The sequence below is a fragment of the Mesoplodon bidens genome, assembly GCF_964165515.1.
Source record: "Mesoplodon bidens genome assembly, chromosome: 1".
Classification (NCBI taxonomy): domain Eukaryota; kingdom Metazoa; phylum Chordata; class Mammalia; order Artiodactyla; family Ziphiidae; genus Mesoplodon; species Mesoplodon bidens.
In genome coordinates, this window is record NC_138176.1 from 148,198,520 (window position 1) to 148,223,389 (window position 24,870).

Here is a 24,870-nt window from a genome sequence, read left to right on the forward strand (position 1 = left end):
CATCAACTTGCGCCCACGTCTACCGCTACCCCCGCTATTCTAAAGACTCCGGCCGAGGAAAGCCATCAGCTTAGGCAAAGGGAGACACATTGCAGAGGACGTTGTCCACGACAGACGACACAGAGGACACACTGGCCACTTCAACAGACGCGTGGCCTTCCCTCTCCACATCGGAACGCTCGGCTCCACCCCTCCCACCCGGAACTACAACCCCCGCGCTCCACGCCCGCACGAACCGCGTGACGCTCACGCCCGCCCCGCCTACCCGGACCTACTGGGCAGACGCAGGGCGCGCGCATGCTCGGCGGGCCGGCTGCTGGGGGCTTCGGGACGCTGCAATCTGTTGCGCCGCCGCCCGCGGAAGCAGGCAGATCCGGGTCTTGTGGCTAAGAGTGACGTGGTCAGTCGAATCAAAACAGAGGAGGGGAGGAAGCAGCGGCCAGGAGCGGCGGCGGCAGCGACGACCGGAGCAGCTGCAGTGTTCCGGAAGCTTCAGGCGGTCTTTCTGCCGAGGCTTGGTCCCGGCCCCCATCTTTCCCGCCCTATCGGTTGTTGTCTGGGCGGGTGAGTGTCTGCCCCTTCTCCCACCGCCGTTTGCCGGCCCACCTTCCCCTCACCCCGTTTTTTCCTGGTGGCTACTCAGGCTCTGGCGGACTGCGGCGGCTGTGGCAGAGCGGGGCTGCTTCTCGGGCTTGGTGCGTCCCCGGCTGGGCTGGCGGCTCTGCACCTGGAGAAGCCCGCTGCTGCCGAGCCCGCGTCCCCCGGCGAAGAGCGAGGCGGAGAGCCTGAAATTGGCTTTCTCTGCAGAAAACCACAGTCGGGACTTGGCAGGGAAGTGGACGGTAGCCAGGGATGGTTTCATTTTTAGGGCAAGCAGTAAACTCGGGTGGAGGCGTATAATGGAGTAAAAAGAAGAGAGAGAGTCTTAGCTAGAAGGAAAACCCCACAAACCTTGAAATTCACACTACATCATTTACCTCTGTTCCTCAGCGTTTGCCGGGTTTGATGAACTCACTAGGATACGTCCTTTGTTGTGATTAATGAGACTAGAGAGCTGCCGTCCAGAAAGCGGGAGCTTTTAGCCCTTACTGGGTTGTGAATTTGAAGGATTCCATTTTTCTATTTGTACAGTAAGTGGAACCACAGCCGACAGTAAAGAGGTAGCACCCTTTATTGGAACAGATAAAGTGCGATAAACTGGTTACCAGAGTACCTGAAGTCTCATGTTGTCATTTAAAGCCAGTTTTCCAAAGTGGCTGTTTCTGTGTGTTTTTTAGCCAAGATGATGTTTGTTAGCCGTAGAGAATCAATAGGATGTTTTCAGTTGTCCTAGTTTGCAAAATCGAAGTTGTGGCCTTAAGAGAATGTCTTGGCTTTGCATAAAGTCGGATGAGCTTCCTGCACGTAATACCTGTGTTCAAAGAAATCTTCCAGTTTTTGTCAGAAACCATTGGCAGCTGTACGTAGAATAACTTGGACGGCGTAAGACCTTTCAGACGTAGTCTCGAGACCCTTAGGAGGCGTTCTCGCTGCCCAGTCTGTGGAGCTTGCAGAAGGCTTGTGTTCCCTTCCACTTAAGATGACCGGCCACGCAAATTCCTCTAGTGTAGCCTGCTTCGAGCCCTGCCGCTCTCCGCACTTCCCCACCGCAGGAACGAGACCGGAAGACCAAACCTCCCTTTTGTCCTAACTTAGTTTTAAAAAAGAATTTTTTCCCCCAGAGAACTCATTAATTGAGGTGTTTCTTTAGCAAACGGCAGGAAAGAAAAACAGAGCTATGTGGTAAATTGATTGTCACTTATCAAATCCAGGTCTTAGGAATTTAGACTACTCCCTTGAAGGGTATGTCCTTGTGTGGCATAACATGGACCTCTTCCTAACAAATTTCTTCCTTCCGTGTGTGCAACTGGGATCTTTTTTTCTTAACACCACAGTTGGAATCCTGCTGATTTACACACAAACGAAATTATGTTTTCTTGAAGTTCTTTTTTTTTTTTTACCTTTTATGCTAACCTATAACTGAATATTTTTGTTATATGAAGTAATTTGTGATAATTGAAGAAAATGTTGATTAAAGCAGATAAGCAAAAAAAAGAAGAAAATAAGTCATCAATATTCTTGCCATCAGAGATGACCAGAATGTCAGCAGTGGTTTTATATCCTTCCAGACTTTTTTGCATTTATGTATTTTATACAAAAATGGTATCATACTGCATATACTTTTCTGTAACCTGCTTTTCCACATAGTAGTACTTCATTTTTGAGTAACAAAGTTTAAATTTTTGCAGATAGGGACTTGTAAACTTAACTTTTAGGGAATATTCACTGTATGTTTGCCACCCCATAATGATTAAAATCGTGGTTCTAAAAGATTTCCTTTCAAATCTCTTATGATGATATTGTAAGATTTATGAAATTAATATGCACTGTGTGACAAGGCTTTGCTTGTTTAACTCTTGAGAGCAGGCACAGAATAGCCTGAGATGACAATATGGAAGTTTAAAAAGTTTTTGTTCATTTAGTGATCTGATTCAGGTAAAGGTTTAGTTCTATTCCATAGCTGCTATATACTCCAAATACTGACCCGCTGTCCAGGCTTCTGGGAGTAAGATCCTAAAAGATTTTACTTTACTTTACACACTTAATATTCTTTATTAACATTGAGTCTTGGATGTGTGCCCATTTAGTCCAGTGCTTTATCAGTGGTGCCAAAAAAGAAGAAAGTTTCCTCTTCACTTCAACTTCAAAGGATAAGTACATACTACAAAGTATCCTAAACATGCTAATAATGTATTGGGGTCTGTTAGTCATAAACTTAGCTAAATTTGCCTTATAGTGTTCAATATATATTCTAGATTTGTCCACTTTTTCCCATCTCTACTGCTACCACCTTTGCCAGCTAACCATCTCTCACCTGGCCTACTGCAGCAACCTCCTGGTCTCCCTGCTTCCACTTTGGCTTTCCCCTCGCCACAGCCCAAGGGATCCTTTAAAATGTAAATCAGATTGTGTCACGCCTTTGTTGAAAAGCCTCTCATCACGTTTGGAATGAAATCCAAACTCTTTACCAAGGTTTGCCAGGCAGTACATGTTTTGGCACTGCCTTCCTCTCTTATTTTGTATCCGAATGCCTAGATTAGTACCCAGGAGCCTGGTCACGTCAGTTTCTTCCTGCGTTCCAGCGGCACTAGCATTGTTCCAGGAACTTGCCAGGCTTGTTCTTGCCTCAGGCCATTTGCACTTGCTGTACCCTGTGGCTTCATCTTTTCCCAGATCTTCCCGTGGCTGATTCCATTGTGTCATTCAGGTCTCAGTTCAGCTGTTGTCCCTTCACGGAGATTGCCCCCACAATTATCTCACCGTTCTCTCTTATTTTCTTTATTCCATCACTGTCTGGAATTTCCTTATTTTTTGTATTCTGTCTCCTATACTAGAAGTTAAACTCTGGGAAGATGGGGACCTTGTCTGTCCTTTTCACCGCAAAGTAGGTGCTCAACGCATGTTGGTTGAATGAATAAACCTGAACACATCTGCATCACTCTTGAACGTACTGTCTATTTTAAACCAGTTCTTTCTATGGAAAAACCCTAATTTTCAGCTTGTTTTTGTAAGGCTGTACCTTGATTCTCCAACTTCAATAGTTCTTGGTGTTTGGGCCAGAGAACAGTCACATTCTACTTTAGGCCTGTAGAATTAATCCCTGGGAGGAATTGGTCCCAGGTATCTGAATTTTCAACAAGCCCTTTAAGTGATTTGAATGCTTGTCAAAGTTTGAGAATGTGTTAATATTTTAATGGCTTTTCTCTGGGAGATTTCTTCTTGCTTTATAGTAGTAATGATAGCTGTCATTTTGGGGAACACTCTGTGTCGGGTACTATGCTAAAAACTCTAAGCATGTTTTTCATTTAACTGTAGAGCAATTCAGATGTAGGCATTCCAGCTCCCACTTTACAAATGAGAGAACTGAGACATAGTAAGTAGCAGAAAGTTGGATTTGATCCCGTGTCTGTTTTCTTAATCACTGTACCCTACTGCCTCTGAACTACAGTGTTTAGAACTGTACACAGTACTTCGGTTTTGATAGGACATGTTTTTGTTAAGGCCGAAGTAATGTTTTTTGTCCCGTTTCCAGTCGTGTCCTTAATGAAGTCCATTGTTCTGTTGGTCTTTTTGCCTGAGGTTGCATAGCTGGTAGGTGACCTCAAGAAACATTCTGCAAAGGTCTTCTTGCTTTGTTGTATTGAATTTTCAGAGCCTACCAGGTTTAAAGTAAATTTGGAGTATTTTCTCCTTCCTATGCATTACCTTGCATTCCACACACCAGAAATCCATCTATCACTTTTTACCTGCTGGTATAGTCATTTGAATTCTTCCTACATTTTTTAAATTGATTTGAGTGTTTTAATATTTGGACAGCCATTGGATCATCATAAACTGAATAGATTTCTCACTGCAAGACCTCTTTCCAAATGAGTAAAAAAAAAAAAAGATTGATTGATGCATTAATTTGGAGCAGTTAATCCAGAGAAATACCAGTTGTCTTTACTCTCTTCCTAGTCTTGAAGCCTGACTGACTATGTTTATCTGTCGAAGCTCAGGTCATACATGACCTTTAGCAGAGCTCTATCCTAATCCACCTCAGGATTCTGTAAAGAGCCCTTTGTGGCTCCCATCACTTCACCTTCCATGTTATCAGTAAATTGTCTGTGGCTCTCTGGCCTATTCGATTGGGAGGCCCATGAGGTTAGGGAGAACCAATTAAGCAATCAGTAGGCTTGCTGATGGAATAAATAAATGAAGAAAAATCGCAACTTTACCTGTATCTGTAAAAAGCAGTACAATGCTAAAAGGAAGTACAGTATTTGTAATAATCTTTTCCCATATAATGTAATAAGACTTAGAACAAAAACTTCAATAAAAGACACTAAATTGTCTAAATTGATAATTAACAGTGATATATTAGTATACGAGTTGTAAACACTTTGAAGAAAATTAAAGACTCCCGACTGTTACATTGTGGCTTATATTAGGATTTTTTTAAGATTGTAAAACTTCTTAGACAAATACTACTACAGGCTTGTGAGTAAAGGTATTCTTTTGGTGTGTGTTTATGTGCATATTCATATTTTGGCCCATACAAAAAGTGCTAATCATCTGAAATGGTTGGGCATATGTCAGTAGATCCTAACGTAGGTAAAGAAAAGTTTGGGCACTTCAAAGGCATTTTAAAAGAGGGCTGAAAATTATTTGAGTCTGAAATTTAAAAAAAGTTACCTGTCAATATCAATAACAATGGCATTTACTATTCATGGAGTATATATGCCAGCCTCTTTACTTTCTTTACATACTTTATGTTTAGCTTACACATCGGCCTTCCAAGTCAGATATTGTTACCCCTAATTTACACTGGAGGAAACAGGCTCTGGTTAGGTAAGGTGCCCAAGAAAAAGCCACTGGAACTGTTGGGATTCAAACCCAATTTTCTTTGACCCAAAATTCATATACTTTATATTACAACAGTGTTGAAGAGTCTTTTTGTCTTACAGAATCATGGAAGTTATAACCAGTAAACCTACTTGTTCTGGCTGTCAGAATATGCTAATAGAACTGCGATCATGAATTGTTTTGTTCTATTTAAACCTAAGTTGCATATGCATTTCTAGTAGTCCCTCTTATTTTTTTTTTTGAACACAAGACATGCTTGTTACTGAAAAGTTGCAAAGGATAGTAATATATAAAGCCAACAACAAAAGCTATAATCCTGTCATTCAGAAGTCATCTCTGTACATGTATTTCCTTCCAATCTTTTTAAATTCATCTTTGGTACAAATGAGATGTAATACTCACATAAGCTTGTATTCTTTTTTGGGGGTTGTGGAGAGGGTTAACATAGTGAGCTCTTTACTGTGGCCTTAGAAAACTTCTAAACTTGATTTTAGCTGGCTGCATTTTATAAGATATTTTGAATAAACTGGTTTACTCGAAGTTTTCATTTTATGTTGGACGTGAATGTAGTTTTCAATTTTCACCATTATAAATAATGTTGTGGTGAACCATGGCTTTAAATAGTCAACCAACCAGTCTAATTATTTAAAAAGTCATAATTATGACATTTAAATGATTTGAAATGTGATTCAGTCATAGTTCAGCAAGTATATATAGCATACATATACTTGCAGTCTGAGGAAATTTACATGAGAGTTTTTAATAGAGGTTGCCTCTGAGGAGAAGAGAGTACCTTTTACTTTTGCTTTTTTTTTTTTCAACTTTCTGTATTTGAATTTTAAAATTAAATGTGATTGCTTTCAAAATTAAAAAAAAAAGTTTAACTCCTTGGAAAAGTGTATATTTTTCTATACTAAAACCAATTTTTAGGTGTGTAGTAGGGCTTATATTTTGTTTATAACATTTTAAACTTCATTGCTTTTGTTTTGAAGAAAGTTACCTTCTTGTTGCTTATTTTCATATTGAATTTTCATTTCCTTTTTTAAATTTAGGTTAAAGAACAGATGTGAGTCTCAGTTTTGTAAAAATACAGAATAAAGCTGGGTTTTGCTTGACTGCACTCATTGACAAGTATTACAGGTGCAGCACTTTCAAATTTTAACAGCTAATAAAGATGCTTCAAATCAAGTTAGGGATATAGTAAGCATCTTCTTCATAAACGAAGACTTAGAGGACAGTGTTCTGGTTGCTATCTTGTTTTAGCTTATACTTTTAAAAGACAGTAATTTTTTCATATAGTATGTATTTTGTTGCTTTGTACTCTGGGCAAAGGTAATGTAGAAGAAACTGACTTGAAATTTAGAAGACTTTTTTTTCTGTGGTGCTTACTCAAGTTTCATTTTTTTAAATAACATTGCTTTCTTTATCACAGAGGTTCTAAGCGTTTTTCCTGTCATCATGAATGGCATTGACGTGCATCTACGTGCAGATATGTCATCTAGGCTATAGCATGGGTGAGAGAAGCTGTGAGTTACCTGAGTTGGGAGAACAGTAGCCATAACTCCTTTCTGCTTCCAAAAATCATATAGGCAAGGAAGTGAATGGGAGTGATAGTGAGGAAAAGCCTTGATTCTGCTCTAGGTTATTTGAATGGTGTAAATCATTCACAGATTTGTAACATCACTTGTGATATACCTCAGAATTTCAGAACATAGTAGTATTTTGTAATACAGCTATTGAAACCTAGTTTTTTAACATTTGTGAGTAATTTATATCCACTATGACTTGGGGTCACAGAATATGGAATTTTTATATCATCTGTTGAATTTTTCTGTTCCTAACTTATGAAACAGCCTTTTTTCCTGAGTTTAAAAATTTTTATTCAGAATATGACTAAGTAGTACTCGAGTAGAAATTTCAGAAAATAATTTTAGAAGATGAAACTTTGGGTTAAGATATTGAATATAAACAAAAATGATTCAGTTGGAAAGTTTTCCTTTGTTTGACCATTTATAATAAATTTTACCCCTGGATCTTGAGAGAATCTATCTATGAGATTGTTTAAGAGCAAAGAGCAGCTAGGGAAGGACAGGAAATTTGTAGGTGAGGGACCAAGGTTCAGAACAGAAGACTTCTTTCTTCCCTTTTGCTTTTATGCAGAAGAGTGATAGCTGAGCCCCAGGAGAATACAAACACCCCAAAGCAGTATACAGAGAACTTGGGCTGAAGGTTGAAGATATATTTCAAATCTAAGGGCTTAAGAGTTACTGGCTCAGAGCATTTTACAGTTTATAAAGCACTCTTACAAATTCTCACTTGATGAACAGCCCTTTAAAATGAATAGTTTCAATTATCTTGTTTTATAGGTAATCTGAAGTCACAGAGAGGCTAATTTATCCATTTCTCAGTAGTGCGGTAACTTAAGTCATTTATCTGAGATATATTCTTTCTGCTATCCCATGCTGTTTTTAGCAAGTGTTGCCTAAGGTGATTCCTAGAATACAATCAAATACAGATAAGGGAAAAAAGGGTCACAGAGGAAAGTAAAGGTAATGTCTAAGGTGTAGGAAAATAGGGTCACGGTAATGGGGAATTTCCAGAAAAGTGGTGGCAGCCCTGGGGTGGACCTTTAACAGAGTCCTGTTCTGCAGAGACATCAAAGAATTAAGGAGGTAAGGAAATTCTATATAATCTTGAAGAGTTCAGCTTTTAATAAAAATGGGATAGGGGCTTCCCTGGTAGCGCAGTGGTTGAGAGTCCGCCTGCCGATGCAGGGGACACAGGTTCGTGTCCCTGTCCGGGAAGATCCCACATGCTGTGGAGCAGCTGGGCCCGTGAGCCATGGCCGCTGAGCCTGCGCGTCTGGAGCCTGTGCTCCGCAACGGGAGAGGCCACAACAGTGAGAGGCCCACGTACAGCAAAAAAAAAAAAAAAAAAAAAGGATAGAAGTTAAGTTAGTTAAGTAGTTCTCCATTTGATCTTTCTCCAGAGAGATTGTCACAGAAGTCATTTGTGACATTTATTTTGGCCATTAATTATGTACTGGTATGTGATTATATTATTATATGAATGAATTATAATTAATAATTAACTTGATTGCAAGCTCTTGGAGGTGGGGTATGCCTTTTATTTCTTCTGTATCCTCCTCTGAACTCTTCTGCTAGTTACCTAGTCCCCTGGGGACTTGTTAGATATATCCTTTTCAGGAAAGGAGAAATGAGAGAAGACATGGGTTTGAAGTCCACCTCTACTGCTTGACTTTGGGTAAGTCACTGACACTCTCTGGGCCTCAGTTCTTTCCTCTTTAAATGAGTGGATGAGAACTGGTGATCCCCAGAGTTTTAAGAGTAACACTTGTAAAGTTTTGGTTTGTTGAATATAAATAAAGACTTAGCATCCTCTAATCTGTACCTTATCTATACAGTGATATCTTGCACAGGCCTCCTGGTCATACTGACCTTGTTTCTTCTATACATTCCCATTCCCATTCTATGAAAAATGAACATTTTGTTGTCATTCTTTCTAGCCTGCTCTAGTCTCTTCCTTTGGAATAGTACGCCCCCTGAAAGAGTATCTATACGTTTTTTGTTATCCTGTAAAAATATTTTATGGTAAGATTTTCAGAGGTGGTTTTTATTGTAGTTTTCTCTTGTAAATAGCTAATTCTAGATGGGCCTGTTGACTTGAAAAAAGTGTACAACGTAAGAGCTCTGAGTTGAGTTTATTCATTGTCTTACTGAGGACTGTAGCATGGGAGACAGCCTCTCAGGTAGCTCTGAGGAACCGTTCCAACGAGGTGAGGGAGGAGCTGGTGTGTGTGTGTGTGTTCATATATATATATATATGCAATCAAGTGAAAGGTTACTGCTAGTCGCAAGGATCAGATATCTCAATTTTAGTGCTTTTCTGTGCATGAGAAGATGCAAGAATCTGGGGTCATTGGAATTCTTCCTTAGATAGGCATTTTTGACTATCTAGGGGCCCATAAATCCAAAACACAGAATGCTTCATCCTAAATTCTTTCAGTGTGTACTTATAGGTCAGCAATGGTTGTGGCTAATGATTTGATCCTTATAGAACTGGAATGGTAGGCAACATTCTTTGTTTACAAACAATATAGGGTCACCCTATTCAATCAATTTGGGAGTATTATAAGGAATTTGTAACTGTAATTGCTTGGCTATTAATGTGAATTTTAAAAATTTGTCATGGAGGGCTTCCCTGGTGGCGCAGTGATTAAGAATCCGCCTGCCAATGCAGGGGACACAGATTCGAGCCCTTGTCCGGGAAGATCCCACATGCCACGGAGCAACTAAGCCCGTGCGCCACAACTACTGAGCCTGCGCTCTAGAGCCCATGAGCCACAACTACTGAGCCCATGCACCGCAACTACTGAAACCCGTGTGCCTAGAGCCTGTGCTCCACAGCAAGAGAAGCCACCGCAATGAGAAGCCCGCGCACTGCAACGAAGAGTAGCCCCTGTTTGCTGCAGCTAGAGAAAGCCTGTGTGCAGCAACAAAGACCCAAAGCAGCTAAATAAATAAATAAATAAAAATAAAAAAATAAAAATTTGTCATGATGGATTCAGTAAGTCTTAACTCCTAAGCATAGAGAATTATGGTATTTAAGGTACATAATAGGGTTTATTTCAACATTTAAATTTTTTAAATGACTTTAACTTCCCAGGCATAGCTTTAGCGGTTTTTAACAAATAACAGTTGACTGATTTGAACTTGAGTCTGCATCCTTTCCGTGCCCTCTTCCCATCAGAGAATCAGATATGAAAATGTAGTTTAAGAGAAAAGTATGTCACTAGTAAGAAGTATTAGGAAGTTAGTTGATGGTTATCTCATTTCTGCACTGCTCTAAAGTGTTCATAAGAGTGAAACAAGTATAACTAGCATGATTGGTCATATCTGACAGATGTGGAATGAGTCTTGGTCAGGAATTTACATTGTGACTTCCTGTCCAAGATCTGGCTCATACTGGATGGATGTGTGATCATGGTCAAATTGCTAGCTTATCTGAACCTATTTTCCTCGTTTTAAAACGGATAATTTTCCTGCTTTGACTTTGTCGGAAGGGCTGTTGTTAAGATATGAAAGTAGTTAGAAAGCTACAGGCAAATATAAACTATTATTAAGTATGACTATGTTTGATTGAGATCCATTTCTGATAAAAAGAATAAAGCAAATGAATATGTTACAAAAAAGTATTGTATATGAGTGAATTTGAACACCTTATTGCATTGAGATGTTGAGTCAGTTGATAAAAGTAAACCCCAACAACTAATTATAGCATATTAGTACATAGTACAGTAATGATAGTATTACTGAAATTGATAGGCAAATATTTTGTTCTCCCTGTTTAATATGAAAGGTAGCCTGAGTTTTGGGATAGCTCTGCTCATTTGGTTAATCAGTTTTCTAATTGGCTACTGGGTAAAAACTTGGGATCAGAAAGCTATTTATAGAAAAAAAATATTTTTTAGAGGTGAGTAATTACCCCTTTGATATAATTGGGAGTAAGGCTAAAAATAGACAGCAAACTCAAGTGTAGTCTCCCTGAATGTCTGGGGGGCAGTTCCAGCAGTTTCTGGCACATATGTTTCACTTTCTTGGTTTTATAACTTTGGAGCTTTAATCAATAGCATTGACGCTTTTTAGATAAAAATGCATAGAATGCTTCTTCTGAGTTCCCCATTTCACTGACTAGCATCTCTATTTTCTGTCTTATAAAAACAAATTGCATGCATTCTAAATTATTACTCTGTATTTTGCCCTTGCTCTGGGTTTTTATTTTTTATTATTTTTTAAGATTTTTGTTTTTGGTGTGGACCATTTTTAAAGTCTTTATTAAATTTTGTTACAATATTGCTTCTGTTTTATGTTTTGGTTTTTTGCCCGTGAGGCATGTGGGATCATACATAGCTCCCCGACCAGGGATCGAACCCGCACTGCCCCCTGCACTGGAAGGCAAAGTCCTAACCACTGCATCACCAGGGAAGTCCCTGTTTTTAATTTTTAAATGGGAAGAGTTTTGATACTGTTCTTGATCACTGTAAAGATTTGGCTATTTGGAAGAGTGATTTTATCATAAATCACCTTCTTAAAATTATGGTAGAAAGATAGTTTTCATCCTCTGACCTTGAGTTAGGTTTGGTTATCCCTACTTTCTCAAGAAGAGCCCTCTGCGTGGGGAGGAAGACAAGTTTTTGTTTTGTCTATAAAAATGTACTTCTAAAAAACTTAGGTATGTTTGAAATTTTTGGTACTAAAAGGTAGAATAGTATCATGCATCCGAATGTACCCAGCAACTGGCTTCAACAGTTATTTAGCTTATGGCTGTTTTATTTCATGCATACCTCCCCCTTTGGACGATTATTTTCAACTGGATTCCAGGCATAAAATCTCTTTTAACTGGAAATACATAGTGAGATCTCTCAGAGATAATGACTCTTTTCAGATGTGTCAATTGACTTGGTAATGTTAAAAAAAATTAGTAATTCCTAAATGACATTTAATCCAGTCAGTGTTCAAAGTTCCTGGTTGTTTCATAATTGTCCTTTTGCTAGGTTAGTTTGAATCAGGGTTCAGACAAGGTCTCTACGTGGCATTTGATTGTTAATCTCTTAAATTTCTTCAACTGTAAGCATATCCCTGCCATCTCTTAAAAGTTTTGTTTATTTACTTTTTACCACTTATTTATTGAAAAATCCGAGTTAGTTTTCCTTAGTTTTGCTGCATCCAACATTTTTCCTGATTTACAAGAGTTAATATATAATCATTATATGATATTGAAAGATAAAATATACAAAATGAAAACTAAAATCCTGTCACCCAGAGATAACCAATGATAGTTTTGGTATGTTTTCTTTCAACTTTTTTGAGTGCTTTTTTTTTTTTTTTTTTTTTTTTGCGGTACGCGTGCCTCTCACTGTTGTGACCTCTCCCGTTGCGGGGCACAGGCTCCGGACGCGCAGGCTCAGGGGCCATGGCTCATGGGCCTAGCCGCTCCGCGGCGTGTGGGATCTTCCTGGACCGGGGCACTAACCCGTGTCCCCTGCATCGGCAGGCGGACTCTCAACCACTGCGCCACCAGGGAAGCCCCTGTGCTTTTTAAATATGTGCATGTGCTTTGCTTATTTTTATATCATACTATTTAATATACTTTTGTGTTGTGTTTATTTCCCCATGTCATTATGAAAGAAAATGAAACATTTGGCTGCATAATACTTTACAGTATGTGTCATAATTTAAATATTTCCTTTTAGCCAGAAATTTAGATTGTTCCAATTTTTCACTGTGATAAAGCTATGATAACCATGTTAGTACATAAATCTTTGTATTTCAGATTTTTAAATTTTTTTTATTTTTTTGGTTGTGCCGCACGGCATGCAGGATCTTAGTTCCCTGACCAGGGATCGAACCCGCACCCGCTGCAGTGGAAGTGTGAGTCTTAACCACTGGACTGCCAGGGAAGTCCCTCAGATTTTTTTTAAATGGTAGAACCTTAGAAGTGGAATTATTCACAGGACATGAACATTTTTTGACTTCTGGATTCGTATTGCTGTAAAAGTTATAGCTTGTGATCTCAAATGCAGTCTCCACTTTAAGAATCTGTTTGTATATGCTCCATGTTATTAAGATGTCTTTGCTTGTCGTATTAATAGAATGTGTTTTTTTAAATTCTTTGGATCTTTTAATTGTACTTGAGAATTTTTTTGTGCACATATTTTTATGTTGTAAGTTTGTTGATATTTTTCATTGTGTGTATCTTTAGGAAATTCTTCCACTAGAGGTCAAATAAATATTCACCTAAATTGTCTTCTGGAATCACTGATGGGTGTTTTTTCCTTCTTAATTGCTAGCAGATTTTCCTAGGGACCATTTATTAAAATGTTGATCCCATCCTCATTTATTTGTAATTCAAGTTTTGATATATAAATATATATATGGTTGGTATGTTCAGAAAATTCTAGAAAAAAGAATTGATTTCCTATTTACTGGGTTGTAATATTATCTCTTATCTCTTTCCTCCCTCCACCCTCTTTTTTCTGCCTTCCAGCTATAGTATGTATCCAGACGTCTTTGATTCTGAATGTGCATTGGGAAAAAACCTGAAAGAAAACTAGTCTCATCTTCATCTGTTTTCTTTTATTTTCCTTGTTTTATGTGTATTTTTAAAATGAATTTAAAAATGAATTCCCATTTGCTTTTATTTTAAACTCAATTTACCAAACATTACCAAAGCATTTTACCAAACATTACCAAAACATTATACCAACATTAGTAGTTTGTGATATATACTCTGTTGTTTCAGTATTTTGATTCTCTTAATTGTTAAAGCTTCCACCAGAGAATGAGTAGAGGAAGGGAAAGGTAAAACATTGAAAACTGATTTTACAAAGAATGATTACCCAGATTTAGGGCAAAGGTTGACTTTAGAAGTATCCATTGTATGGTCTGTTTATATACTTGGTCATTTCTCACTGATAATGGGATTTGGTTTATTTTGTAACACATTCACTTACAGAGTTTAGAATACCTTTTTTTATATACTAATTCTAATGGAGAAATTCAGTGATGATGGAAGGTCAGATAGAGGGTTAAAATAATTTAGCATGTTCAGTTCAAGAGAAAAATTGAAATGTAATTATTTGTCCCTAGAGCGGTTCTGGTACGGGAAGAACAAGACGCTTACTCTAAGGTTATTCTTTTTTTTTTTTTAAGGTTATTCTTTTTAAAAGTTAATATTTTTTGAGTAATTCAGAAGACACAAAGCAGTATACAGTGAAAAGTTTCTTTATTACTTCTGTCCCCTAAACGCTTAGGCCCTCTTCGAGAGGCAACCAGTTATATAATTATTTTTTAATACTAAATTCTTATGGTTTTAAACCATTCGCAAGCATCCATAGAAGAAAATTTATCTGTGAGTTATTAATGCAAGGAAGTTCGGCATCAACCTTTAGTATTTATTTTGGATAGAATCTTTTGTTTACATGTGTATGTAAATGTTTACATATATGTACAAATTTATGTACCCATGTGTAAATATGTGATTTGATTTAAAAAGTAAAATATAGTATAGAAAATTAGGAAAACAAGAAAAAAATCTGATAACCTTAACAGAACCAAGTATTATCAATTTAGTGTAGAATACTTCTTCCCTAGGTTTAAATTCTAGACACATAGTAATTTTACATACTTTTTTTCCCATAACTACAAGAATTTCACGTTGAGCATACTGGGTTTCTGACTCATTTCTTATGAAGGATATGAATTTCTTAGTTATATTGCTCTTGGAAGCTGGAGCAGGGAACCCTTATTGAAGACAAGAGGAAATGAGAGGTTGGCAAGAGTAGGGAGGTTAAATAAGGGTACATATTTTTATAATTCAACCTTGAGAAAAATAAAGGAAAAATCAAGCTGCAGTATTTCTGCGTTCTTAGAACTGATTGCTCTTCTTTTTTTGATTTTTTTTTTTTTTTTTTTTTTAGGGAGGATTGGATCTGAGATGTGTAGAGGATAAGCTGACATTTTATTGTTTTGAATGTGTGGAAAAACAGAAATGCCTAATACACAGTACTCTGCCTCTAATCAAAATTAATTTATAAATTTCTTGGTAGAATTTCTTTGAGGGCGATCCCCTAAAGTTTCTGGAGAACAATGAATGTTTGTGGAATTAATAGTACATTACCCAGGACTTGGCTGTCCAGTGGTTAAGACTCCACACTTCCACTGCAGAGGGCGCAGGTTCGATCCCTGGTCGGGGAACTATGATCCTGCATCCCATGTGGCATGACTAAAACTAAAACCAAAAAAACAAAAATAGTACATTACCCCGTATTACTAACTTAAGTAAAATGTCAGTGCTGATTTTTTTTTTTTTTTGGCGTGCTGTGCTGCATGTGGGATCTTAGTTCCCCAAACTGGTGCCCTCTGCATTGGAAGCGCAGACTCTTAACCACTGGACCACCAGGGAAGTCCTAATCTATTTCTTTTTATCATTTATAAGGACTTTCCTAGGATCACCTGGAAGTAGTGGTAGTCTGCTTTGTCTCTTCTGTTTTGTAGGCTTTCCTTGTTTTTTTTGTTGCTGTTGTTTTGTTTTTTTAATGTCCTTGACAGTTTTGAGGAGTATTGGTTAGATATTTTGTAGAATTCCCCTCAATTTGGGTTTGATTTTTCTCATGATGAGATTTGGTATTATGGTTTTGGGGAAGAATACCACAGAGGTGAAATGTGACATGTCAAAGGGTATGTGATATCAACATGATGTTTACCTTGATCTTTTGGTTAAGATAGGGTTTGCTAGGGCTTCCCTGGTGGCGCAGTGGTTGAGAGTCCGCCTGCCAATGCAGGGGACATGGGTTCGTGCCCCGGTCCGGGAAGATCCCACATGCTGCGGAGCGGCTGAGCCCATGAGCCATGGCCGCTGAGCCTGTGCGCCCGGAGCCTGTTGCTCCACAGCGGTAGAGGCCACAGCAGTGAGAGGCCTGCGTACCGCAAAAAAAAAAAAAGATAGGGTTTGCTAGGTTTCTCTACTATAAAGTTACCTTCTCCTTATGAATTCTATTCTTTAGAAGTGAATCACTAAGTCTAGTCCACGTTCAAGGGTGAGTGAGGGTTAAGCTTCATCTCCTAGAGGGTGATAAATCTACTAATATTCGTTGGAATTCTATAAGGAAGGTTTGTCCGTTTCCCTCCTTCTACTTTCCCTTCCCTCTGTGAGAGTATTTTAAAGCAAACCACAGATAACACACATCATTAATAAGAACGTTTTTATAGTTCTTGATACATATTACCAAATCCCTGAAGGGTTGTAGGTGTAACTGTAGGACTAGCAATGTATGACTGAATTTTCATGGTACTTTTTTGGTGTTTTTCTTTTAGGTGAAAGCTTACATTTTTTTTTAGAAGTGAATTTTTTTTTTTAATTTCATTTTTGGCTGCTCTGGGTCTTCACTGCGGCACACAGGCTCTTTGTTGTGGCGAGCAGGCTTCTCTAGTTGCAGCACGCAGGCTCTGGAGTACACGGGCATAGTAGTTGTGGCTCGTGGGCTTAGTTGCGGTATGGGATCTTAGTTCCCTGACCAGGGATCGTGGACCCCTTGCATGGGGAGCATGGAATCTTAACCACTGGACTGGACCACCAGGGAAGTCCCCAAAGTTTACATTTTAATTTGCATTTATTTGATTTACTTAGGGTGACCTTTTAAAATGTTTGTTAATTAGCTGTAGCACCTCTTTTGGGAATCATCTTTTCCGTTGGTCTTTACCTATTTTAAATATTTTTTAGAGACTTTCTTGGCTATTTAACTCTTTTGTCTCTTAGACTTAAGAGATTTATTTACCACTTTGCTTACTGGCCCTTCATTTTTTTTTTTTTTTTTTTGCGGTACACGGGCCTCTCACTGTTGTGGCCTCTCCCATTGCGGAGCACAGGCTCCAGACGCGCAGGCTCACCAGCCATGGCCCACGGGCCCAGCCGCTCCACGGCATGTGGGATCCCCCCGGACCAGGGCACGAACCCGTGTCCCCTGCATCGGCAGGTGGACTCCCAACCACTGCGCCACCAGGGAAGCCCTGGCCGTTCATTTTTAATCATCTTCAGGGTTTTGTCTTTTATTCAGATCTCATGACCACATCATTCATAGTCCTGTTGTATTCTTTAAAATTTTTTTCCTCCTTCTGTTACATTTACCTACGTATATGATAAGGAAATTTGCTAGCTGTTGGTAAAGCAAGAAGTAAACAAGTAAGGCTATTTTAGGTAAAAGTCATGTAATGGTAGTTCCATTCCAAATTAATGTGAGAACTATTGTGGGTTAATCTAGCATAATCTAGCAATAATCTAGGATTATTTGCTTTAAAAATTCATGACTGATTCTCCCAAGCATTTTATGTTAAAAGTACTTTTAAAATATTTACTATTTTGCAGTGTGTTACAAAAAAACCCTTTCAGGGCTCCCCTGGTGCCACAGTGGTTGAGAGTCCGCCTGCCAATGCAGGGGGCACGGGTTCGTGCCCCGGTCTGGGAAGATCCCACATGCCGCGGAGCGGCTGGGCCCGTGAGCCATGGCCGCTGAGCCTGCGCATCCGGAACTTGTGCTCCGCAACGGAAGAGGCCACAACAGTGAGAGGCCCGCGTCCCGCAAAAAAAACAAAAACAAAAACAAAAAAACCAATTGAAAATTACTTTTATAATCTTGAAACCTATGTTGACATTTTATTATATTTTGGGAATTTTTGTTACCCCTAGGTATTTGTAAAATACTTTCTTTTAAAAAAGCATAATTTAGTTTAAAAAAGAAACAGGAGATAACAGCTTCTTACAAAGATAGATCCCAAACCAAATATTTATTTCTGTAAAAGGAACCAAGATGAACTTGCACACACACATACAAATGTATTAATGCTTTCCCCCCTAAATCTTTAATGGCTGGAAGACTTGTTTTTAAACTTCATGTTAGTCCTTAACACCTATGGCAACAACAAATAGCTCTAAAATAAAAGCTGAAGTAAAAGTGTCCAAAAAAGAAAAATCCAGGGTTTATGTTTATCCTTCAGTTCTTCTAGCTTGTCCTTGGAAGAAGTTAGTAAGTTAAAGCATTAAAGAAAATGAAAATACTCTCCAATTAATATTTCACATTGTCATTGGATGTTATTTCCAATTGCTCTCTTGTGATTTTAGATCTATTATTCTGTGATTTGCAGTTCTCTTAACTTTTTATATAATAGTCTGATATTTAAGTAGAAAAATTTGTCAAAATAGACCCTTATAAATCTGGCTTTGGAGCCATCTAGAAGAAAGGGAAGCAAATAATGTATAACAAGTTCTCAATCTTACTATGACATGATGGACTAATACTCAATAATATAAAGAGCTTCTAAAATCAACTAGACAAAAAGAGTTTGAAAAAGAAGAAATATAGATGCCAATAAACTTGAAAAGATGTGCAGCCTCATTAGATAGAAAATAAAAGCAATGAGGCATATTTTGGGGGTCTGACATTCTGGCAAAAAAATTTCTTAAAGTTATAACCATATATTATTGTACTATTAGTGATAGTAATAATGTATGTAATTACTATGCTATGCAATTAGTGATATGTACTATGTGCTATTGATAGAAATAAAATTGGTGAAGGCTTTTTGTGAATGCCCTTAGACCTAGAGATTTCATTTTTTTGTACTTAGTCCTACAAAAATATGGGCATAAAGATGTTTGTTGCAACATTATGTTAACAAAAATATTGGAAAGGCCCTAAGTTATCTCTACCAAAGGAATGCTAAAATTGTATGTTTGTGTTTTGGAGTATTATGTAACCATTAAAAAGAATGAAGTCGAGCTTTATATATTGGAAGGTCTCCAAGACTTTTTATGTTATAAAAAAGCAAGTTGCAGAACATGTATAGTATGATTTCATAAAACCTACCAAAATGATGGGTATAAATACATATAAAAAGACCTGAAAGTATTCACACCTGGCTGTTAACTATGGTACCTCTTGGGAAAGGGAGTAGAATTAGGGAGAGAGGAATGGGAAGGTTGGCATTCGTCATTTTACTCTGTGCTTCTAGGGATACCACTGATACTAAATATATAACACTAGTAATGTTGCTGTTTTACAAATATTTGCTACTAAGTATTTGGCCTAATCAAGAACCACTTTTTTTTTTTTTGCGGTACACGGGCCTCTCACCACAGTGGCTTCTCCCGTTGCGGAGCACAGGCTCCGGACGCACAGGCTCAGTGGCCATGGCTCAGGGCCCAGCCGCTCCACGGCATGTGGGATCCTCCCGGACCGCGGCACGAACCCGTGTCCCCTGCATCGGCAGGCGGACTCTCAACCACTGCGCCACCAGGGAAGCCCAAGAACCACTTTTGAGAAGTTTATTTCCCAAGGAATCAATCCTGTATATAATAAGCATGCAGTTCCATGGCATAATCCTAGAAAACACAGTAGTAGAACTACAGTATCTACTTTTCCACCTTTTCCAAAGTTATAAATAGGCAGTTAAGTTTGACTCCCCAAAGATGAAATAAGGTAGGTTAAACCCACCCAGCATGAGCTGGAGAGTTTAAGGTTCTACCGGCAGATAATAAATTGGTTAACAGCACTGGAAAATTCCTTCAGCACACACAGAAACAGGATGACTCAACTGACTTATTACAGCTGAACTCTACCAGGAAAAGTTTGTTAGTTGTAGTTGAAGGAAGAAATGACCTGGATCTGAGGGATATGGGGAATTAATTGCATTTGCCCTCCCAAGATACAGAGTGGATTATTTTACTGCTTTCCTGTGCTAAGAGTTGTTCAGGAGTGGATGGTTTGAGAGCTTTATATGTATTTTGTCCTTTATGCTGCATAGAAAGTCATCTGTAAACTGTTGCTTACTCTACCCCCAGAGTCATATTGCTATCACAAATATTCATTATACTGGGAAAATACTGATAAGTTAAATACTTATTATGGAAAATCTTAAAACAGAAAAAAGTAGAAATGTATAAAAGCTCTCTGGTACCTATCACTCAACTTCAATAATTATCAACTCATGGCCAGTTTTATTTCTTCTATGCCCGTATTTACTGTCCTCTCTCCTCTCCAGGATTATTTTGAACTTTTTCAGTGCACTATTCTTATTTTTATGACTTAGGCCTTTTGTGACCAATTAGAGTAAAGCTGGTTGTCTTCAAGGGTCAGACCCATGTCTTTGACATTATTTAGCATTGTTCTCACATTAGAGATATATACTGAGGAGGTGAATAACTCCTCTGAAACATGAAAAGCAAAAGCATTATTTTAAGTTACTTTCTATCAAAAGCCTCTTCTAGGCTGATTTACCAGAATTCCGACTCAGTAACCCAGTTTTGTCTTACTCAGGATAGAGCAGCTTCTTAATGTCTTTGGACACCAAGGGATTTAAATGTGGGGTGGGATTGGGTGAGTTTTTTGCTCTAGTGCTTAGCTGGTGGTGTGCATTGACACTTGCTCTGAGGTCCTAGCCAAAAGAGGACTTTCCATTCTGTTTTTTTAAAAAGTAATTTTAAAGTGGAAACTATTAACTGAAAACTGTATAGTACTTAAAACAGCTCAAATTTACATGCAGAAAGTTCCACAGAAACATAGCACTATTGAGCAATGTCCTGTTTATAAATGCGTTTTCTCATTTTACTGGAGGCTAATTAAGACCAACAGATACTTTAAATTCTAGCTGATATACATGTTCCTGGCATATATAGATAGAAAATAAACATTGTCCAAAATTCAAAAATATTTATTCATTGCTATGGCTTAAGCAATGAGGGAGGTGTTTAGAGATAGAGTGATGACTAAAATAGGTTCCTGCCTCCAAGCTGGTTTTTTTTTGGGGGGAGGCGGTGATAGTAGTGGAATCTAATTTTGTAAGTCAGATGGATTAAAAAGAGACTTAAAATAGCTGTTTTACAATTTTTATGGGTGATAAAAACAAGTCTCCCTTTATAAAAGTCATTTTGCTAGTACTTTGCATTTCTGTGTCCAGGGGCTATAGAACTGGATAGACATTGGGCATTTTAGTACTTGAATTTTATTTTTAAAAACATTAGGTCTGGGCTTCCCTGGTGGCACAGTGATTGAGAGTCCGCCTGCCGATGCAGGGGACACAGGTTCGTGCCCCGGTCCGGGAGGATCCCACATGCCGCGGAGTGGCTGGGCCCGTGAGTCATGGCCACTGAGCCTGCGCGTCCGGAGCCTGTGCTCCGCGACGGGAGAGGCCACAGCAGTGAGAGGCCCGCGTAACGAAAAAAAAAAAAATTAGGTCTGTATCTTTTAATTTCAACCAACATTTTATTGGCCTGTCAAGGCATTGAGAGGGAGGAAGGACCAGTATTTGTAAGTGGACACTTGCATATGTCCACACCCAGCACAGTCTGAGCCCTTGTTTCCTTATGGACAGTTTGAAAAAACAATTGAGAAAGACTTTCAGGGGTGAACTTTATCTACATATAAGGGTAGATTATATATTTTTTCAGGGTTTTCTGTGTTGGATATGTACAGTCAGTTGTCTAATATGAAGGCTTATCGTTTTAAAAAATGGCCTCAGACAAAACCGTGAAGTAGTCAGAGTTTGTGTTTGGTATTTCCTACCTTCTGGAGAGTAAAACTCTCCAGCTTAGGTTGCCTGCAGCTCCACTTCCTTCCCCTTCCAATCCCACCTGCCCTTAGCTCAGGCAAGAAGATATTAGATGGGAAGTAGGATTTCCCTGACTGTTCTGCAACTAGATTTCACCTCAGTGCATCTTGGATGTTTCCCCAAATCATCACATAGAAATTTGACTCATTCTTTTCAACAGCTGTATAGGATTTCAGGTACTCGTACTATTATTTATTTAATTAGAGCTACATAAATAAACACTTAGAATTATCATTTTTTGCTCTTACAAAAAGTGTTGCAGTGACCGTTCTTATACAAAAATTTTGCATGCTTATTTGGATATGGATATCTAAGTTATCTACATAAATTTTCCAATTTTCTGGTAAAAGTGATGTTTAGATTTGCACTTCTTCCATTTTGTATTTGCTTATTGGTTCTGTTTTCCTGTGAACGTGCTCTTTGCTCCTTTTTTTCTGTTAGATTGCCATTTTCATATTGATTTTTCAGTTATCTGTAAATTAAGGAAATTAACCCTGATATGTGTTGAAGTGTTTTTTTTATTTTTAAAGTTCTTTGTCTTTTTATTTTACAGTATATTTTTGGCTTATAGAAACTGGATATCATTTTTGGCTGTCAAAATGATTGATCCTTTATAGGTTCTTGGATTTATGTTCTTCTACATGTATCCCAGTGGTCTTCATGTAGTTATACATTTGTGACTTTTTAAATTAAATTTTTTCCATATTTTAAAAGTTTTAATATATAAGTACATAGTCATTATAAGAAATGTTTAAAAATTGACAAAATGAATGGCTGTCCCCCAAATTATATTCTCTCCCCCAGAGCTAACCACTCATTAAGTTTGATGTATTTTCTTCCAGTCCTTTTGTATGCATCACACTTTAATTTAAAAAAATAGACAGCTTTTCCACCATTTCTGAATAGTTCATGGTTTAAGATGGCACCTTTATCATATTCTAAATTCTGAATAGTCCATGGTTTAAAATAGCACCATTTTAGAAACACAGCTGAAGATTTTGGCTCTGATTTTTACTAAGAAATATCAGACAGTAAACCAGGAAATTTTTCAGAGTGACAATATGTATAAAATCAAACCTTTGGATATGTAATCTCTCACAGAAAACTATATTTCAGATTATTACACCTGTGCCATATGTACAACACAGTAGTCCTTTGAAGTTCATGTTTTCTGGAATAAATGACTTTAATTTTCTTGTCCATAAATAACAAATAAGTAATTCTTGCTTAAAAGATTCAAATAACAAAGGAACATATGATTCCATTTATATGAATTGTTTGTAATAGGCAAATTCATGGAGACAGAAAGCAGGTTAGTGGTTAACTAGGGCTGGGAGGAAGAGAGGGAAGTGAGGAGTGATTGCTAATGGGTATAGGTCTTGTTTTGGAGAGATGAAATGTTCTAAAATTGTGGTGATGGTTGCATAGTTCTGTGAATATACTAAATATTGAATAGTACACTTTCAGTGTCTGAACTGAATAGTATGTGATTTATCTCAAAGAAGTTGTTATAAAAAATAAATCTAAGTAAGACATATGTATATAGATATAACAATAGTAAATACTTGAAGAATAACTTTTATAAATATTCTAAAAATAAATAACTAAAATAAAACAGCACCTTTACACATTCTATATCCTGCTAAAATCATGGGGTCAGTTTGTCAGCATTCTTTTCTGATCCATTGCTCTAGTTGACTATTTCTGTGTGTGGCCTCATTTAAAAAAATCACTCATACATCTAGAATTTGTTTTGTTATAAGGAATGAGGGTAAGGGGTCAGCTTTCCCCAATACCATTTATGGAATAACTTGTCTTCCCCCCCAGTGATTTGATGTGCTGTCCTCAACCTATAAATTTCTATAATGGACGTCATCATCACTGACCTATTGAAGGAGCATTTTGACTAGGCTCCCTGTGTTGACTTCAGCTTCTTTACTGTCAGTTTTCCATAGTGCAACCAAGGTGATCTTTTAAAAACACACAGGCATTAAACCTTATGGACTTCACATTGATCTTTGGATGAAGCCCTAATCTTGAACATCACCTGGAAAGCTCTGTGTGGCCTGGCCCATTGACCTCTCTGGTCTCATTTCAGACCACTCTTCTTGTCTGGATTGCTGTCTGAATTCCAGCACATCATGGCTTTCTTTCAGTTCCTTCATCAGGTTATACTCTTACTCACTACAGGGTCTTGCACTGCTCTTTACTTTGTGTCTAGAATGCTTCCAGCCCTAGATCCCCATACCTTCCACTTCCACCTTACCCTATTGTATTCCAGTGCATCCTTCCACTTTCAACTCAGCATTAACTTCTTTAGTAAAATCTTCCTAACTCCCTAGATAAGTTTAGAACCTGTATATACTCTATAGGCACCTTTTATCTTTTTTTTTTTAAGTAACAGCTTTATTGAGATATTCACATACCACACAGTGCACTGTTTAAAGTGTACAGTGGTTTTTAGTACATTCATGGAGTTGTGTGACCATCACCATAATCAATTTTAGAACATTTTCTTCACTCGAGAAGAAAGCCTGTACCAATTAGCAGTTACTCCCCATTTCTCCTCAAGCCCCTCAGTCCTGGGCAACCACAATGATTTTTTTTTATTGTGATAAAACATACATAAGTTTCACCATTTTAACCATTTTTTAAAGTCTGTAATTTAGTGGCATTACATTCACAGCATTGTACAACTATCTCCACTATCTGTTTCTAAAACTTTTTTTTTTTTTTTTTTTTTTTTTGTGGTACACGGGCCTCTCACTGTTGTGGCCTCTCCCGTTGCGGAGCACAGGCTCCGGACGCGCAGGCTCAGCAGCCATGGCTCACGAGCCCAGCCGCTCCGCGGCATGTGGGATCTTCCCGGACCAGGGCACGAACCCGTGTCCCCTGCATCGGCAGGCGGACTCTCAACCACTGCACCACCAGGGAAGCCCTGTTTCTAAAACTTTATCACAACAAACTCTTAAGTTATTACTTATTAAGCAATAACTCCTCATTCTGCTCTCCTCCAGGTCCTGGCAACCACAATTCTACTTTGTCTATATGAATTTGCCTATTCTAGATATTTCATATAAGTGGGATCATATGAGTCCTTTTGTGTCTTACTTATTTCACTTAGCATAATGTTTTCAAGGCTCATCTGTGTATCAGGACTTCATTAATTTTTATGACAATAATATTGTATGTATATACTGCATTTTGTTTATCCATTACATCAGTTAATGGACATGTGAGTTGT

At 38.1% G+C, this 24,870-nt stretch overlaps 1 protein-coding gene across 2 annotated transcripts in view; it reads left to right on the forward strand.

Moving 5' to 3' along the window:
* The first annotated feature begins 328 nt into the window (after positions 1–328).
* Positions 329–24,870, forward strand: part of SMIM14 (small integral membrane protein 14) — a 66,505-nt gene continuing 41,963 nt past the window's right edge. The window contains exon 1 of one of the 2 annotated variants that reach the window (XM_081251346.1): positions 329–564. The gene's annotated coding sequence lies outside the window, so the exon portion shown is untranslated. The remainder of the gene's footprint in view (positions 565–24,870) is intronic. The other variant, XM_081251345.1, reaches the window with a different exon arrangement.